The sequence below is a fragment of the Chionomys nivalis genome, chromosome 17 (assembly GCF_950005125.1).
Source record: "Chionomys nivalis chromosome 17, mChiNiv1.1, whole genome shotgun sequence".
Taxonomy (NCBI): domain Eukaryota; kingdom Metazoa; phylum Chordata; class Mammalia; order Rodentia; family Cricetidae; genus Chionomys; species Chionomys nivalis.
In genome coordinates, this window is record NC_080102.1 from 13975845 (window position 1) to 13996358 (window position 20514).

Here is a 20514-nt window from a genome sequence, read left to right on the forward strand (position 1 = left end):
CCCAATTGTTTTTATGCTAATTACTTCTCCTCAAGTACAACTGTTAAGGATATTAGGATAAATGGCTCTTCCTTAAGAGGAAGACATACTGTTATTGCTGTGTGGAGTGGGTATTTGAAAGAGAAATGGAGGTATGTTCAAATTCCTTTTAGTCTTTAAATTTCTACAACCTCCTTCCTTTTTAAAAAAATCTTACCAAACAGGTGCAAGAGTAGTATAATACCATGCTTTTTGATACTTGTTTATTCTGTTTAGAGATAATGACCTCACTCTAGTGCCAAGGGTACAATCTGTGTAAGTGCTAAAAGGATAATAAACTGTGTATGTATGTGTGTGTGTGTGTGTGTGGTGCCACAGCTTAGCACATGCCATGGTGCCTTGGGTAGGAAACAATGCCTCGGAGAGTAGGGATATGTCCTTCTAGAGGCAGTCATTGGATGTATGGAGCAGGATTTGACCTGGCTGGATACCAGGGTGTTCTTAGGACATAATATGAAGCTTTGCTTTTAGATGGATAAAATAAAAGAAGACCGGGAGTTAGCAGAAAACGATTCCCTTTTCCATTGGGCTGGAAGTGATGAACTGTTGTTTCTATTTCATTGCTCTGTGTCTTTCTGCAACTTTCCTGGATTATGTGAGCAATAATTAGGGTCATCATGCTCCTCCTCTATGTATCCTGCCTCATTGAAGCCTCACAATAGCACCATGAAATGAGATAAGCATTTTGGAAAGGGATCATCTTTCTCACTTCTCAGAAAAGGATGCTGAGGTCAGAGGGCGCCAGGTGATTTGTGCTCAAACAGGCAAGCATTAATTGCGGGCAAATCTGTGACGATATAACCTTGAAACAGAGCCTAGTGATTAATGGCTTGGACCGTGAAATCAAATACTTCCGTATCCAGGTTCTTCTATTCTCGTGTTCTTAGGGGAGCTCACTAAATACGGTTCCGGTTTTTGTTTTTGTTTTTGTTTTTTTTTTTCAGCTAAAGACAGAAGAAGGATGAACACATGATGATAAAACAGAAAACACAGCTCCAGGAACAAATAAAGGATGAAGTACTACCAGGTTCTGCTCCCAATGTATTCAGGCAGGTCACTAAAATAGAGCCCAAGCTGCCATGTCAGGTCTGGGTTTCAGAGACGACAGAAATCTAGTGGCTAGAGTTTAGGCAAAATATGAGCTCAGAATGAGAAGTGGACCCCTCCTTTGTCTGTTTACCTTCCTGTTTCAGTTTTAGTAGTAGATTCCAGGATTCTTTCTGGGAACTACCCTGTTTAGGTTTAATTGAATTCTTCAATGTTGTGATCCAGGGTATCTGATTATTTAAGGGCTATTGTAACTGGCTTGGTTCTAACGTGATCAGCGCATAAAGCCAGCCTCACATTGGAAATCACTGTGTAGCAAAGGGTGACTTTGGATTTCTTTAAAGAAGAATTTTAAGGATGATGATGATATGTGTCTATGACATGTGAATGCCCTCATGTGACTACCATGGCTCATGTGTGGAGGTTCAGAAAACAATTTTCTGGATTAGTTTTCTCTTCTTCCTCCTTCAAGTGGGTTCTAGGGATTGAATCAGACCATTAGGTCTGCTTGGTAAATATCTTGACTAAGTGAGTCATTTAGCTGGTCCTGACCTTGAACTTCTATATTACTCCCTCCTCCCAGGTGCTGAGTTGACAGGTATACCAGTCTATCTGGTTGGATACGGTGGGGATTGAACCTAGGATTTTTAAAATTCCCCCCAACTCCCCTTCTCTCCACCCCTCTCTCTTGCATCCTCTCCTCTGTCCCCCTCCCAGTTTACTCAGTAGATCTACCTAGGATTTTTTGCCCGCTATTCAAGCACTATACCAACTGAGCTATAGCTCGAGTCCCAAATTTTGGGACATCTTAAGGAGATACCATCTTTCCATTGGGACTGCTATGTAGGGGAATAAAGATGGGAGGGACATGAAGCCATTTTGCCTGTAAAAGAGAAGCAACTTACTGGTGGCAAAGTCAGCCTGGAGAGGTGCAAGCCTGGACATAGAGCCAGTAGCCCTCCAATGACACGGCTTGAGTTTGCTGGCAATTAAACCATCTCTGTCCCTAGCTGAGGCAGTTCCGGCTTCCATTTTCTAATCGCATACTTTGATTAATACTAAAGCATCTTCCTCAATTATCACCCGGAAATAACTAAGCAGTGAAGTGACCTTGGGGAGGTCCACAGTGGTAAGAAGATGAAGGCTGTGGAGACTGCCCCACAAGCAGCAGCCTCCCACTGGCTTCATTTCTAAAGAAAGGAAATGTCGAGCTGGAGGGTTAGTGGCTAAGAGTGACTGCTCTTTCCGAGGACCTGGGTTCAATTCCCAGCAACCACATGGAGTTTCGCACCCAACTGTAACTCCAGTTCCAGAGACTCTGACACCCTCGTTTAACCTCCTGCTGGCACGGGACGTGCATGTGATGCACAGACTCACCCCTACACATAAAAGTAAACACATCTCTAAAGGAAGTGAAAGGGACTGCCCTTCTGTTCCTCTCTAGTGATGTTTTGATTTCCTCTCCTTTAACTCCATATCGAGGAACTGCTGCTTGAGTTTGCAAACATAACACTTTATAGGCTCCTTTATAAATGCCAGATGACGTCATGCTTTATCTGGCAGATTTAAAATGGCATCTTACACTGTGTGAGGTGGGATTGCTGGAACATGGTTTAATGTATATTGTATTGTGCCATTTCTAACCAACTGTTCACAAATGTTTGCTTGTTTGTTCATTAACAGCCCCAGCGCTGAACCAAAAAACCATGTGTATGCCAGGCAAGAGGTCTAACGCCAAGGTTCTCAGCCCTGTCGAGAGAAGTTTTACCAAGCTCTGTTGTGTTCATCTCCTTATTCTTGATAAAGCCCTTTATCTCATGATTTATTCAGAACAGAAAGTGTTTTGTTTGTAGCACAGACCCCAGCTATCACATAACAAAGCTGTAGTATTGTGCAGGAGATGGAGGGTATGAACATGCCCTTGAGAATCACTGAAAGGTCCAGGCCTAGGCTGTGATTTCAGCAATAAGACAGACAGCACTAACCCAGTCCTCTTTCCCCAGAGCAAAAAATAATATGCCGAAATTGCCTTATTTCACTCGGCTGTGGCAAAGAAGGGTTGGGAGGCAAAGTCTCAAAACATAAAAACACTTGGGGAAAAACTCATCACTGTGCTTATAGGCTCAAGAATTCACTCCGGTGGATGTGGTCGCATGAAGAAATTGTGTTATGAGGGACTCAGTGTTAATTTGGGCAAATTCAGGGGGTTGTCCCAAGGACTCTCTTGCTCTGTAAGTCCTCTATTTCTTGCAGAATGGTGTTGCATGAAGTCTGTGTAGCCAGTGCTTTCATTGATGGCTAATTAGATCATTAATTCCCGACTTATTTCCCGAGGGCTTTTCCTATGTGCTCAGCACTAGAGATACAAAAGTGGGTTGAGCCTGGTTGTTCTTTCATTGAGTCAGAACATAGTTGTTAAATATCCACCACATGCCATGGAGTCAGGGTGTAAAGGTGGATTGGCCACAGCCCTGCCCTCTTACTTCCCAGACTTGCTACACAAATTGTAGCATAGGACCAACAGCTTCGTCTGAGTTTGTTAGAGAAACAGGTCCGCAGGCCCACCTTCAACAAGCTGAACCAGAATTCGCATCCTAACAGGATTCCAGGTAATTTGTGTGCTTGTGGATGTGAAAAGACCAGCTTTAAGAAGGTTTGCGAGAGGGCGGGGAGATAGCTGGAGGTAAGAGCAGTTGCTTTGCGAGTGTGAGCACCTGTGTTTGGATCTCCAGTACCTGTAAGACCAGCCTTGAGCGGGTGAGGATAACTGCAGCTTGTTTGCTGCTGGTCTAGCCCAAAACAACCCAGATAGCTCTAGGTTTTAGTAAAACTCCTTGTCTTCCAGGAACAAGACAGAGAATAATAGAGGAAGACCCCTGACATCTTCTTCTGACTGGTACACACACACACACACACACACACACACACACACACACACACACACACACACACACACACGACATACACCTCCCCCACCAGCACACACAAAGGGAAAAGAAAAACAACTGAAAGAAAAAGCTTGTGGTGCAGAGGAATCTAATTGAGAGAAAATGAGTGAGTGGCTTGGAAGGTTGGCTGCCTCTGCTCTGCGCTTCTTGGTCGGAACTGAACCAAGCCTCTTATCTATATTAGGACTAAGCGTGTGACTTCAGAGCAGAAATGACCGTGGCTGCTCTGCCTCCTTCATGCGCTATTGTAAAAAGCCAAATGGAAAAGTGGCTGCAAACTGTTAGCTCCATCTGAGAGTTAGGCATGGCTATTGTATCATTTTGAGTTTCGAGAAATATCTGTGCATCGGGCCTGGCTTCCTTGCCCAAGAACTGGGATTTAATACTGACTTAAAAATTCCCTATTGTGCTTTGCTGTAAGGGCATTTTTATTTCCACTTTTCAGAAAAAAAAAAAAAATAAAAGTCTTCTGACGGACCGATCTGCAGTCAGTTTCCAGGGCTCTTAAGATCTGAGTAAATAGAAATAGTCTGTTTCGTACATTTTATATTCAGTTCATTCAGTAAAACTAACCAAGGGCTTGAGCACAGGTCATGCTTACTTGGTTTCCACCCTCAAGTGAAGCTTCTATTGGGACTGGGATAAAGAAAATTCTCCACTGTACAGTAGTGTACGCTCCAGGATATTATGGGCCTGGTATAGAAAACAAGGGAAGGCACTGGGCATATTTATAAGAGAGAAGATTTGTAAACCAAACAACACAATAGGCTGACACATTGTTATTACTGTTGCCTGGGCAAATTTTTGGGCAGAAATGTTGTGAGACATTCTGACATTTCATGAGAAAACTTTTGTTAGATTATTAGAAAAAGCCAGCTCCTGATGGGAGCAAAGACCCACTCTTGGCTATGAAGGCTCAGGACATAAAACATGTAAGAGTAGGGGTTAATTTCCTCCCTGTGGTCTCTGAGACTCTCAGAAATATATTGCTTTTACTTATTTTACTAAAATAGCTTTTGACTTGTTTCTACACTAGGAAAAATTGTTGGACAAAATCATAGTAGGATTTTGGTGAGGAAAGCCATGTCGGGATTCTGTGGGCAAGAACTAGAGCTGAACACTCTCTCATGTTCCATAGCTCCTCCTGTCTTGTCCCTCTGAATCTCTATTAAAAGCAGTATTAAGATAGCGAATGAAAAGATTTGGTGTTGCCCATGTTAGAGAGTGGGAACCAATGTGGGGCATTAAATTTTCGGGCTGAACAATGGGACAATCCCTAGTGTGGAACTCTTGGCTAGTACTCCTCTTAAGGAGAGGTTAGGGGAGCACGGACGATAGGTTGGACAATTGAAGGCTTAGCTTGTAAAGTTTCAGAGGGAAGCAAAGACTCCTTCAGTGCCATTTATGCAAAGTGTTGGATTAAGAATCTGTGCAAGTAAAACTTTGCTTCACTGGAACAATCAGTGCTGGTTGACTGGGGTTGGAGAATTAGCAGTGATTAATAAGAGGCTAGCATCACTGAGATGAAATCATCGGAGAAGTATTTCCCGTAGTCAGCACAGAGAAGCTATCATGCAGAAGGGAGGCAAAGATGCATCTTAAATAGTCAAACAAGTTTACTCATTTGCAACCATCTCCACACAGTACTAGTTTAGATAGCATTGAGGTCACAGAATAGAAGGGGTCATGGAGAGTAATCGAGGCTTGGCATGGAGAGTTTGGGGGAGACCACTGATGAAGAAGCAGACTTAGATACAGTGGAGACCACAGATCAGACCATTTTAAAGATATTTTATTATTTTATATGCATGGGTGTTTCACCTGCATGTATGTCAGTGTAACACATGTGTACCTGGTACCTGAGGAGAATGGGATATTGGATCTCCAGGAACTGGAGTTACAGGTGGTGGGGGTCAGCATGGGTATCGAACCCAGGTCCTCTGGAAGAGTAGTCAGTACTCTTAACTGTTGGCATCTTTCCATCTCTGAAGTGAGATTGCTTTGATGCAGGGTTTCTTCCCTCTTGGAGTAAGAAAGCAGTTAATTTGTTTTTGAGACTTTAGATATTTTAAAGATACCTTGAACTTTAAAATGTTTGAGTTTTTAAGAACTGTGGTACTTTTACAGTGTTACAATGTTTTATATTGTGATTTTGACATGAGATCTTGGGATAAACAAAGGCAGTTTTGCAGTTTACTAATGTGATCGTTGTGTGTCTGGATGACAAGGGTGCCATTGTGCTGGCTAGTTTTTGTCATATTTGGCACAGACTAGAGAATCCTGTGAAGAGGGAACCTTAGTTGAGAACGGCCTCTCTTAGACTGGCCTGTGGTCCTATGTATAGGGCATTTTCATGATTAATGATTGATATGAGAGGGCCCAAACTGCTCTGAGCTCTGCCACCTTTTGGGCACGTGTCCTTGTTTGTGTAAGAAAGCTAGCTGAGCAAGCAAGCCGTGGATAACAAGGAAGAAAGCAGCATTCCTCCATGGTCTCTATAGTTCCTGTCTTCAGGTTTGTGCCTTGATTCCTGCCTCGACCTACTTTGATGGTGGTCTGTATCATCTCTAAGCCACACAAACACTTTCCCACCTTAAGTTGATTTGGGTCATTTCTTTACCACAGGAGAGAAAACCTGACATGGGCTGGCATCTTTTCTCGGCCATGCATAAGCTCTATGTGAATCTCCTCTGTCACAAGTCCAGGTCCTCCTCCACATTTTCCTTGCAAATTTTTTAAATTAGCAATGGATGTTCTCATTAAAATCATCCTCCCATGAGTAGGTGTTGAGCACTTGCTGCTGTATATTAGATATTAGGTCCTTTCTTTCATCAAGACTCTATGTTTTTGTCAGTGAACCAAATACATAGATAAACCACCAAATGAATGAATTCTCAGTTTGTGAGACATGGGAAGACAGTTCAGAAGAGACCAGGCTGAAGATGGGGTAAAGGTTAGGGGTCTCTGTCTCCAGAGTGGCTGGGGGGCTGTTCATTGAGGCTGTGATATGAATTGAGACCTGCACAATGAGAAGAGGCCAGGCATACTGAGATCTACTTCTCTTTGTGGCTCTTGAAAATATACGAGGGCCCCCAAAGCAGCGAGCAATAATTCATAGCTATCAACATTTTTTGTTTTTTACTTCTAAGAATGACCTTTCTTGAAAGAAGCTTTCATTTGCATGATGCCAATAGGCTTTTCTGACTAAGCTACACACAGGAACATCTATAAACAGAAGCCAATGCCTCTAGTGTCGTCTGTGTGCCAGCCGCTGGTCTGAGCATTTCAGCTATAGTAACTCACTTATTTCTTGCAAGAGCCCTGTATAGCAGGGACTCTTGCCACCCCCATCTTCCAGACAAAAATGAGGCATTTGTGATAAGTTTATACATATAAATATGTGGACATTTGGGAGGTCTGAATATGTAACATAGTTTCAATAAAAGCTTCAAACATGAACTCTAGTCCCACAGGATATGATTTATTAATCGCCAAACTCATTTTTGTAGAACGAGCCAAAGGCTTCCACTGTTATGGAGAAAGATGCTGTATCAAGATAATTTATTCTTGTTAAAGAATGTAATAAAGCGAGGGAGAGGTTTCCGGCTCTTAATTATTAAACGGTGAAATAGAACTTCAGAAAAAAACACCCAGATGCAATTTATATTATAATATTTTATGTACGATGTCAAGAAACATGGCTCAAGAGAGATTTTTACAGAGCTTAAGGGAGGCCTTACACCCGAGAGGCAGGTCTGTCTTTGTTTTTGCAGAGACCTATCTTTGTTACGAGGACCAATATAATGACATCTTTGGGGCGGCCTGAGATCAGATGCAAATGTCTTTAGGACTAAATACGTGGCTTCTGTGGTAAAATGCGAGCCCATCTCTTCTTTTACTTTTTTAGTGGCATTTGTCTTTGCCCCATGAACGTGCTCCAGAATTCACTTTTTGGAAGTCACAAAATTCACGCAATTGCTCCATTCCCAACTTTTTAAAACTTGTAAATTCAACACAGAGACATCTTAGTTTATTTTTCCAGTTACACCTTTACTCTCTTTCTCAAAAGTAAAAAAAAAATTTCTTACAAACAACAGTTGCTCACAGATAAAATAAAAGCTACTGCCCATCTGTCACCATTGGTCTTTGAAAACCACAGTTGTTTTTCTAATTTCTCTTCAACTTTTGACATGCAACTCAAAACAGCTTTCCACAGACAGGTGATACTGTTCTTCCCAGTACTGCCTGCAAACTGCATGAAGGGAGTGGATTAAAATCGAAGTTCAGATGGCTGTTTTTCTTACAATAATTGCTGCTTTGGGAGTCAAACATGTGAGAACTACCATTTATTTCAATTTTAAGTGAAGAACTGATCTAAATTAAAATCTAAGATCAATAGCTCATTTCTAAAGCCACAGGACATTCTTAGTACGGCAGAGAAGTTGCATTTTCAGAACTTGGGTGTCTGATCTGATGTAAGACCTACTACATAGATGGAACCTATACTCATTGCTGCTTGGGTGACAAAGAATCTGAGACCAGATAGCCCAGGCACCTAGGGGTGCACCAATTACTACTGTTCTGCTAAAGGAATGTAGCAATAAAATGACTCCTAATGATATTCTGCTATCTATACTCATCAGTCAGTGCCTTCCTCAGCCGCTATCAGAAAACCTTCCTTCTACAGCAGATGGGAACCAATGTGGAGACCCACAGCAAGACAATATACAATGAGTGAGAGACCTTGGAATACTAAGACCTAAATAGGATGTCTCCGTCAAATCCCTTTCTTCGTGGCTCAGGGTACCATGAGGAAAAGAAGGCAGAAAGAGTGTAAGAACCAAAGGGGATGGAGGATGCCAAGGACACAAGACCCTCTAAAGACTGCAGCCCTGACCCATGTGAACTCAGAGACTGTGGCAGCATGCTCAGGGCCTGCCTGCACAGCTCTGCACCAGGTGGCGTCCTAGAGCAAAAAGGAGAATCCCCAGTCCTAACCTGAAGCTATCTCCAAAAGATAACCATTTGCAAATGGAAATTTGGTCTTCTCCAAGGAAGTCTCACTGTTAAAACTCCTCTTAAGGGGAGACCACGAATTCCACAGTAGATGGCAACAGAAAACAAACTCAAGGGCACCGTTAAAGGTTCCTTGTCTCATAACGTCCTATTGGGGCTTTATAAAATTTATTTTTATTTAAATAATTAATTTATTTACTTACCCCACAGGCTTTGTATGTAATATGGCTTCTGGTTTTGTATTGTTGTGGGATTTCTGAGTGTGTAAACAAGTGGGTCTCTGCATCTATATTTCTTGTGTTGTTACTTGGTCTCTTTTCCTACTCTTTTTTGTTTTGTCTTATTCTGATTTCTCTGTTTTATCATATTATATTATGTTACTCCTTACAGGCCTGTTATAATTTTTTAAGGAGAGACCAAAAAGAGGTGGCTATGGATGGGACAGGAAACCATAATCTTATGCATGGAAGGAACAATCTATTTTTGCTAAAAGGAAGAAAAGAAAACCTGTGGAGGTAAAGTTTGCTTTACTGAAACAATCAGTGCTGGCTAGCTGGGGCTGAAGAGTAACCTGTGATTAACAAGAGGCCAGCACCACTAAGTTAAAATCATCAGAGAAATATTTCCTGTGGTCAACACATAGAAGCTGAAATCCAGTAGTGAAACCCCGAAAGGCTGAACATAGAGCGACAATTTCCAAGTCCTATGGTAGGGAGAACTTGTGAGTTGTTGTTTAGTAGTGCTGTGGATTGAACATGGTTTGTTACCCACACGTCCATCTATCAGAAGTGAGGTCTCTAGTGCGGCCATGCTAAAAGGTGTTGGGACCTTCAAGAGTGTGGCCTAGAGGTAGTGGATTATTTAGAGTATTGGCCTCAGCGGGGACTAAAGGAGTTTATACGCCACCATAAATTAGTTCTGTGAGAGGAGCTAGTGTAGAGAAAAGATGGGCTGTCCTTGTGTCTGACTTCCTGTCTCACCATATCATAGCTTTCCTTATCTTGGCACAAACCTAGATACACCTGGGAAGAGGAATCGCCTCTATCAGAATGGCCTACTGGCATGTCTGTAACACATTTTCTTAATTGCTAACTGATGCTGGAGGGCCCAGCTCATGGTGAGCAGTGCCATCCCCAGTAGGTGGGTTTGGGCTGTATAAGAAAGGTAGCTAAACAAGCCAGAAGACACAAGGTAGTAAGGAGTGTTCCTCCACAATCCCTGCCTCAGTCACTGCTTCCAGGTTTCTGCCTCAGATTCTCTAGTGAACTGAAGTAAACCCTTTTCACTCTGAGTTGCTGTTGGTCACTATAACAAGAGAGCAACCTAGGACATCATGTAATCTGCCTTCCTCATGTACTTATATGATGATGCCATCCACTATTATACACCTAGGGGTTCAAGTGCCCACCGCAGCTGGTAACATGCCTGTTCATTATTAATCCTCCAAGTTGCACGAAGAAAATAGCATTTTTTTATAAGTCATTCACGTGCTGGTATTGTTGTGTCCTAGTAGTAGTAGAAAAGAAAGAACAAAGTCTCTCTCAGGCACGTGAGTAAGCGCTAGAGCTCTTCTGTATGACATTGTGACCTTAATGAGCAACGCTGTATCACGTGCGTAAATATCTTCAGGGAGGTCATTGTCATGTTGTGTCCTTTTACTACCATCAAACAAAAGGCTAAAACGTAAGAAGTCACTGTAGTGTTGGCCAAGATGTGTGGAATTTTATGGACATGGAACCAAGGATGATAGAACAGTGGTCATTGATAACTGATCTAGTTTCAGTGGCTGTTTATAAAGTCAGGTACTTACTTATTAGTAAATATCTCAAGTGATGGTGGCGAGTTTTGGATAGCTCCAGAGATGCTTTGGTCTGCAGCAGGATCCTATATAGAAAAATGCAGTTAGAGACCCACTTTTTTTTTTTCAACATCTAGGCACTGGCATCCTTTAATACTAATAATAACATGCCATGAAAGCATGTAGATTCTAACAGTGTTTGAAGCAGTGTTCACATGTTGCTTCATCTAAATATTACAGCTACCATAAATGAAATATCGTCATGACCATTTAACCTTTGCACATAAGGAAACTAAACTACTTTCCCAAAGATGCATAACTCAAAACAGCAGAACTGGAATTCAAGCTTTAAGCTTTCCAAAGGCCTTCCCCATTAACGCGGGGTCTGAGAGTAAAGCCAGCGTCCTGTGCGGGCTTCTGGGTCCCGCTGAAGACCGTTCTCTTCTCCTGCATAGATATTTACCCCACAGAGGACCTTACTTTCTATTCTGCTCCTTGGGTCTTTTCCTCTATTTAGACATTCTTTAGTCAGTCTTAATGGTGTTCACCACATAGTTCTCCTTGTGACCAGACATTCCTACATATCAGTGAGATACACACCCAAAAGAGAGGGCCTGGGTGGGGTAATTCACTGTGCCCTGAGCAGGTTGGGTAGACAAGCAGGAAACAGTGTGTGGGTTCCTGGAGAGTGTTTCTCGCTTCAGAGCCCTTAGGCCAGGCTTCATCAGTTCCTTCCGACTTCACTATTCGACCCTTGTCACTCAGACATTAGCCATGCTCTTCAGGGCCGATGTTTTAATACCTCACAACAGAATACACCAACATTCCAACTTCCTCATTTGTTCAGATGACACCGAGACTAAAGATCTACCCCCAACCAAATGAATGCGTGTTTTAAAATGTGACCTCGTTGATTTAATGCAATACATAAACTGGCATCAAAATGAGACTAATGGGTGGCATTTGCATAAATCGTCTATCAACACTAAAAAAACAGGGAAGACACTTTCAATACAGCATTAATTAGAAACCTGAACTAATTTCACTATTAACCATTGGTACCCTCCAAACATGATCGTACTCTTTAAAATACTGAGATAAAAGTTTGTGAATTATATTTTATGTGTAGAATAATATAATGATTTAATAAAATAAGACAATATTTTATTTTTAAACTTATACTTTTGTAAAAGAAATCACATGCTTCATTTTGTTATTTTAATAGCTTTTTGAGAGATAATTCTTCAGATGCAACAAAGTTAACTTGTCTTAAGCACACAATACAAAGATTTTTAGTAAGTTCATAAAATTATATAATATTAATAAATTACAATTTTAGAAGATAATGTGTAATTCTTAATGTACCTCACATATAACATAGCCATTGACTTTAATTCCTTAATTTGTTAATAAGCCAGAGAAAAGACACTGAAAATATTAAGTATTGATGAAGACACTGAACAAAACTTGCATTGAATATTGTCTGTATAGTCACTGTGAGAAAACCTTTCTTTCTCATATTTTCTTTTGCACATTTTCATTATATATTTCAGAAATAATATACAGGCATCAGTAACTTTAACTTGACAGCTTAACTCTCTCTCTCTCTCTCTCTCTCGACAGGGTATTGCTATGTTGCTCAGTTTGGTGGTTTGAAAGAAAATGTCTCCCAAAGGTGATGTGGCTTTTTTGGAGTATGTGTGACCTTGTAGGAGGAAGTGTGTCACTGTGGGAGTGGGCTTTGATGTCTCCTTTGCTCAAGCTTCTCTCAGTGTGGTTCACAGTTCACTTTCTGTCACCAGTGAATCAAGATGTAGAACTCTCCAGTAGCACCCCTTCTCCAGCAGCACCATGTCTGCCTGCAACTACCGTGTCTTGCCATGATGATAATGAACTGAACTGCTGAAACTGTGAGCCACTCCCAATTGTTGCGGGAGGTCCTTCCGCTCCTCCAGCCAATAGCCGCTGAGATACCTCCTGCAACACCCAATTAAATGTTTTCCTTTATAAGAGTTGCTGTGGTCATGGTGTCTCTTCATAAGCCTAACTAAAGTAGTCAGCCTGGTCTTGAACTTGTTATCCACGTGCCTTACTAGGGGGCAAGTGTCATTGTTGTGTGCTATCATCTTAGCTTCTGACAGACACTCTCCTCTCCTCTCTCCCCTCCCCTATCCTCCTCTCCTCTCGTCTCCTCTCCTCTCCTTTCCCTTCCCCTCTCTTCTTTACACTGACTGCATGTTTGCAGTATTAAAAAATTACATGTAGCCCCTTTTAATTAAAAAAAAAATGTTCTTTCAAGACAGGCTCTCACTAAGTTACCAGGTTGTCCTTGAGAGTACGTTACAGTCCAGGAGCGTTGAATTTGTAATCTTCTTAGCTCAGCCTCCCGACTGGCTGGGAGGTCTAGGCCTATATCACTTGTCCCAGATTTTGTGATAGACAATTGATGGAAGATATCCAAGGGAGATGCAAGCTGTGGAAGGATGGAAATAGCTATAAAGACCGACAGAGTCACGCGAGCACCACCACCCCCAACCCAAGCAATGCCTTTCCAGACACTGGGAATATCTGAAGATTATGTGGAACAATTTTGAGTGCTAGCTGTCTTAACAGTAAAATCTGTACAAGGGAATGGAATCTTTGGCCAGAGGGTAATCAAGGCAAGGAACTGTGTCAAAAGTTTATACTACTAATATACTTTATGTTGCAGACTGATAAGCAACACAAATTTAGTTGTTTAAATTGTAGCCTCAGAATTTTTTGTAATAAGAGCAGACTTTTTATTTGAAAAACCACCTTGAGGGACAGCTGGGTCATAACGTTAACAACTACCAAACAGGCGAAAAAGGAGCATGCCAAGGGTCTCTGAATGTGTAAGTTGCATGTCTGCTCTGATTCTATGAAAAGAAAAGAAAATGTTTTATGAAAGGAATCACGTAGAAGAGGGTAAACCAGAAACCAAAAATAGCAAACATCTCCAATACATAAGTAGAACAACTGAAGTACTTTGGTTCCATCTCACACCATCATCTCACAGGTCACATGATCGCCAGTGAGCACATCCTATGTTATCCCTCCAATCTCTGTAAATTAACCACATTTAGCAATTCCCCACGTGCAGAGATTTCTTCTGTGAAGGAGCCGAGCTCAGTTTCTTTCCTGGCTTATGGCAATAGCTTGCATGAGAGCTTGGATGGAGATTCCATCTCTTTCTTTTTCGTTCTTTCTGTTTTCCCAAGAACACTGTTAAAACATACACACAGAGAAGTCTTTGGGTTTCCATAGTCTATGAAAATCATGGCTAAAGTCAAAGAAAATATGGCCAGAACCTTTTATGAGTTTTGATACCTTGTAAGTTTTTCTACTGCTTTATATTTTTGTATTTCACACGAAGGCATAGGCAGTCTGCCTTTTCAAGACTCTTATGTGGGTCAGTGGAGGAACCAGGAGTCTGCGCCGTCAGTTTTCATTGCTACTTCAGGATTGTCAGCTATGTGCCCTTTAAGAGTTTTTTCAGCTCAAGTGTTTTGAATGGAGATGTTCTTGGAAAATTTTTATTGTCTGCAGAGACAACATAGAGGGGAATACAGGCTTTCTAAGAGCAATAATTCTCAAGGTTTTGGAAGTCAGTGGGGCTTGGGTACTTGAAAATCAAAAGCCCCCCGCACCAGCATTTGCCAGGTGGTTGTGCCCATTACTAATTTCAGCGGCGGCTATGAGAAGGATAAAATGGAAAAATAAATATTTGTGCAATGGCTAGAAAAGCCAATCAGTTCTGCACCAGCGAGAAATAATGCAGAACTCCTCATGTCTAATAATAAATTGGCTCTTTCCGTATATGTTTTAAAATTCATGTTTACTGCACAATTTAGGAGGCACAGAAATAAGCATATTTTGTAAGCTTTATTGTAAGATGTAAGACTATGAAATACCTGAAATTTAAGAATAAGAGTAACGAAAACAGGATCTAGGTATGTACTAATTTATGTAGCCAATGTCAGAGCTATTTTGTTGTTTTTGTTTCTAAAATACAGGAAGATCAGTCCTACTTTCCTGTTCCTAGCTGTCTTTCCTTCTCAAGGAAGCATACAAGCAAGAGTTGCCAGTTAGCAATATCATTCCATTCTTAATATCCCTGACAATTCCATGTAGTGTTAGGTTTTAAAGATAGAAAAGTCCAATTTAATATAGATTTTTCCTCCATGTTGCTTGATTTCAAAGCTAGAGCTGAAAGTGTTTGATGACTTGTTCCATATTTAATGACAAATCGTTGCCTATTTAATAACAGACCAGTTATGTATTTGAAACGTTCATTTGACTATCCTTTGTATAGTGAACAATTAATTAGAATGCTAGTTGTAAAATGATTCTTACATACACTATTATATTTAATTTTTATAATAAGCCTAAAAAATTTTGGAGTAGAAAGAAACCAAATATCCCCCATCTTATATGCAATCATACAAATTCAGGAAGGTTATGGAAGTCCAGTTGGTGATATTTAAGCTTCTGTGAGTTCAAAGGCTTTAGCCTGAATCATTGTGCCGTGGTGTCTTTCTAGTATTTCATCTCTTCTTCATCCACGCATCCATTGATTTCTATAAAAATGTTCTGCCTCCACGATAAGCCAGACATTATTTACTCAAAGTTGGGGGTACAGCATTCAGGAAATAGGCCAGTCCTTGAGTAGCAAGGGCTCACATTTTCATGGGTAGGCAAATGGGGAGGCAAACAGCAATTAAACAAAATAAAATAAACAACAAAACATATAGCAGAGGTTTTTCAAGGAGTAACTGCAATTTCCTAAAAAGCTGTAGAGGCCACCGGTCACATTACTCAGGTTTTTATTTATGGCATTTGTACTGCTTTCTTCCACAGGTGATCATCTTAGCTGAGTGCTGCCTGAAGAAGAAACTGGGAAGGGCTGGCCTTGTGGTCTCCTTGTCACAGAAAGACATGGAGGATGGGTCTGGCAGGAGGTAGAGGCAGCAACCCTCTGCATTGTTAGAAAGGGAGTGGTCTAGAAGAAGACAGGCTATTTGCAGTTGCCTAGCAGTGTTATTTCAAGCCAGCAGAGCTGTACTCTCTTGATTGCCTATTTTGAGAAGGGACTGAGTATCCCACGAACGATCTATGAGCAGTGAATGCCACCCTTTCTTTTAGAAGAGTCTGGGGATGTAGAGAGGTGGCAGAATGCTTGCCTAGTATTCCTAAGTACTGGGTTCAGTCCTCAATACTTAAAAAAATGGAGCAGCAGACACAGTCCTTGGGTTCTCACTGATCACATTGAAGTCACCATTACACTCATCTTCGTTGGCTCAGCATCTCTAAAGTCTGATTATCATGTGTGCCGCATTTATTTCTGGAACTTGGTAGGATGGAGTCTCTTGTGGACGTTCTTAAGGGAGAGCGATGGGCAACTCACACTTCTAATTAGCCTTTTCACGTTACTTAATGTCTTAGCTAAATTGCTTTCTCTTTGGTAGCCTTCCCATTTCCTCTCCTCGGCTGAATAATAAGTTGTTGAGTGTTTGTAAACACCATGCTGCGGAAGAATAACTAAAACCCTCAAGTAAATGAGATCCTCAACGCGGAGATGCAGGCTAATTTTGCCCTAAGGGTGTTAGAAGAGAAATTATGTCTTCAGAAACTGTCATCACTCCCACAATTAGACTGAGCCAGAAAAGATTCACCTTCTTGTGACATTTTCTAAAAGATAGGAAAATATTTGCATGCATGTGACAATGTGAATGCTTCGTTTTGAGTCATGTCACTATGAAGGATAGTGTTGTTTTAAGTTTCAATGTCTGTCATCTCAGGCGGTAAGATTTCCCCTAAGCCGTGCAGAACTATAACTGTAAGATAATGTACGACGTCTGACATCCTTCTTGATGGATATTGTTGGGTTTAATAGCCTGGGGGATAAAATAGGAGTTCATGAGATCTACCGTTGACATTGGGGTACCTAGATCGGTGATATTTACTTGTTGGGGCCTTAACTCTTTGCTCCAATTTTATGAATGAATATTATAGACTTTATGGATAAAAGGCTGGCATTCGAGTGACAACTTTGAGATTGCTGGGTGATATTACTACTGGATGCATTGCTTTTCAAGGGCAATTCTCTCTTAAAAACTCTCAGGAGAAGGTACATGGGTTTGTACCTTAGTGTGTGCTTGGAGCTTAATCGTGAGCTGCATGAATTTCCCCAGGAGTGGGGAGGGCGAAACAGGTGAAAAAGAAGCGGCTGTTTTCGGGTTGAGCGGGGAGCTGAGTTTTCTTCCTATGGTTCGTCCTTGAGTTTTTTTGTTTATTTTTTCCCCAGCGATAAACAACTTTTGTGAACTTGTACAGTTTGCTAGTAAAGAAGACATAAAGTGGAAATGGCTTAGTCCTTGTTCACTTCTTAGTATTTTTCTTCTATCTAGGAGACAGATTTTAGGCCAAATCTCATTCTAATAAACAACTGTTACATTTTTACATGGATTTATGTTTCATAAGTAGTATTTTAAGTAAGAGAGCATTATCACTGTGTCTTAGATGTTATTTTAAAAACAATTTTGTACAAATCTTTTCCCATTATTCAGTCAATAAATGTTTACTAAAAATTTGTTAGATGCTAATCACAAAGAATACAATACTAAATTTTCAGAGAAAAATTTCAATGATAAAAACATTTGGGCTAAAGATGTGGCTCCGTGGAGGATGTTTATGTGCAAGCCTGGAAGCACAAAGCAAAATGAAAATAAAAACACGAAAATTCTAAACAATATCCTTCTGAAGCCCAACATGTGGTCACCTACTTGCAATCTCAGTGCCTAGACAGTTGAGGCAGAAGATACGGTGCCTGAGGTCATTCTGGGTTACATACTGACTTTGAAACCCCCTCACCAGAACAAAACAAAAACCAAAATGATAAGACTTAAAACTTTGGGTCAGCTTGCAGTGCAAACTTTTTTGAATCTTAAATGTAACACTCACTGTGGGAACGCAGAAGGAGGGCCACATGTTTTGTGACGAATCAGAGGATAATATTCATTGCTAGAGAGTCTGCATGCCTGAGGGGAATTTAATCCTAGCTACATAAGCCTTTATAAGATCTGTTGCTTATACATTGTTTCCAATAATGCTTTGAAACTTCTTGTCCTAATTAAATTAAGAGTTTTGTCTTCTAGAGTTAGCTGGCTATAAAGAAGTGGAATCTCCTGTCATTTGGTTCTTGATCAGTGTCTGAGTGACTGGGTAGAGCCTTATGTCGGAGGCGACGACTCCCTTCTCTCCCTTGGATGCTAACTCCAAGAACGCATCCTCTGACATTAGTGGTGAGATTAGCCACAGTTGAACTAGCGGCCCTTGAAATTGTAGAGGCTTACTGGAAACAAATTCACTAATACCAGAAGAGGCGACTTAGCTGTAAAACCTTGTAGTTGTGTTACCAAGCAGAGAAGACAGCACCGCGATCCCTCCATGCATTCAGGAGTTCACAGGAAAAGCAGTGTTCTGCCTTTGTGGGAGAACCTCCGAGGCAGCCTTTGTCTGTTTTCTGAGAGATGCTCCTGGCAGCCAGAAGCCTCACAAATCCAGGCTTTGGAATTCACAAGGGAAGATGAGCTCTGCTCTCTTGCGGCTCATTTGGGGGTTCTGTGGAAATTCTCCTTAAGACAAGTTACAGGCCTCACAGGCCACCCAAGAACAGCCAATCCACAGTACTCGTGTGGTACTAACACTGTGTTCCAGGTATGGTTGAAAGAGTTGTGTCGCTGTGATTTTTAATTAATGACATTTAGGGCTTTAGCTTTCAGTGGCTGTTTTGTACACTTATAACCAAGGAAGAGGAATATCAGGGGGTGTATTTGACCATTTTCTGTATTGTAGTGCCCCAGTCCACAGTTTTGGTCTTTACAATCCCCCCTTGCTTGCATATATAAAATAAAGTAGAAAGAAACAAGTACTTGGGGGATTAGAAAGGCTCAAAACAATTGCTTTGAAATTTGTAAGATCAAACAAGTCTGACCTAGAGGGTGCTGGTTAGGGTGAACTAGTTCAAATTTGTAGAGTGCTTGGCACAGCAATTGCCCCATACAGAATAATTGAACCATACACTCGACTTAAATGTGCCAACCAGCTAGACCCAATATCTTCCCAACTTGTTCTAGTTTATTTTTCTATTATTTATTTGGATCTATGAGTCTTAATAAAGTGTTTCTTTTATTGTTTTAGTATCAATATTTTATCATGTCTTTTCTCAATAAATACAAATTGGATCTTCTGTGGACATGTTTCTGATGCTCAGCATCTTAAAAAATGGAAACGGTTAAAGGAAAAAGTTACATGGCTTTAATTTGTCAAGGAAAAAAATAAAATTGAATGGTTTTCAGTTCATTTGTCAGTAATATATGAGATATTGGCAATGACTGTTGCTTTGTATATGCTTACTTTAGACAAAAATAAAAGTTTAATAAGGCTGTTTGTAAGACAACCCAATCAAAATTTCAACTTTCAAAAAACTGACGTGGTGGGTAATAGCCATAAAGTCGCCTTGCTGTGGAAACGCTATTCAACTTGGAAATAAGACTGTTATCGTCTGGGTGGAAACACCGAAGCCCGGACTACAGTAGACACTGAATTTCTTGCCCTGTTGTCGAAGAGAGCATGTAATGGAGGAACTATATGGAGTGGTATTTTACTGGGAAGGGGGTAGTTAGAAGTGGACGGGAATGTCTCGGGTGAGACAGTTGCGTCCAGAGCCTTTGAAAAATCGAAACTGATGTTGATTTCAAGGCCCCAGACTCTTTCCAGTGGCTGCTACCTTCCTCTGGGATGCTTCTATTCATTGGTAATTCTCAGCCTTTCACTAAGACTGGGACGTTACGTTTGAATGTGACTTGAATGTGAATGTATAGTGTGTGATTTTATATTAGAGATTAAACTAAGAATATACATATATTATATATATCTATAAAAACTCTATTAGATACTTTTCTCTTTTTTTTGCTTCAGAAAAACTCTGTATGATGAACTTTATTAATGTTCTCATTTTCTAGACAAAAACCTGAAAAAAATAAAGGGGTACACAATTTGCTCAAGGCCACACATCTAAGGGTGCAGAAATCAGAAATGCAAACTGAGCCTCTCTAATTTATAAGTTCATGCATTAAACTGATGCCCCTCTTCTGTCCCACACAGTGTGAAAGGACCAAGCATGATGAAAACCCAAATACATGATTGAAAACAAGATTGCTTCTCTTTCCCCTTTACATGACAGTTACATGTAAACACCAGCACTAGCAAATGCTCTTGAGATATACATTTTTTTTGGAAGAACACAAACCGAGAGAACTTGGTAGTGCTGCATCTGGGGTGAATCTGACAGCACTTCTTAGAAACGTATATATTCTGTAAAAGAAATATAAAACAATGTGTAAGTAGGATGTTGTGTTGGGCTGGTGACATGGCTTAGGAGGCAAAGGGGCGTGCCACCAAGACTGACTATCTGAATTTGATCCCTGGGACCCAGAGGACAGAGGGACAAGGCCAACTCCCATGATTGTCTTTTGATCTCTATATGCATGTTATGGCTTATATGCCACCTTACTCAGCAAATAAAATGTAGGAAAGATTTTTTTTTTAACAAGGATTAGCTATTGTTTGTAAAATCCCAATAAG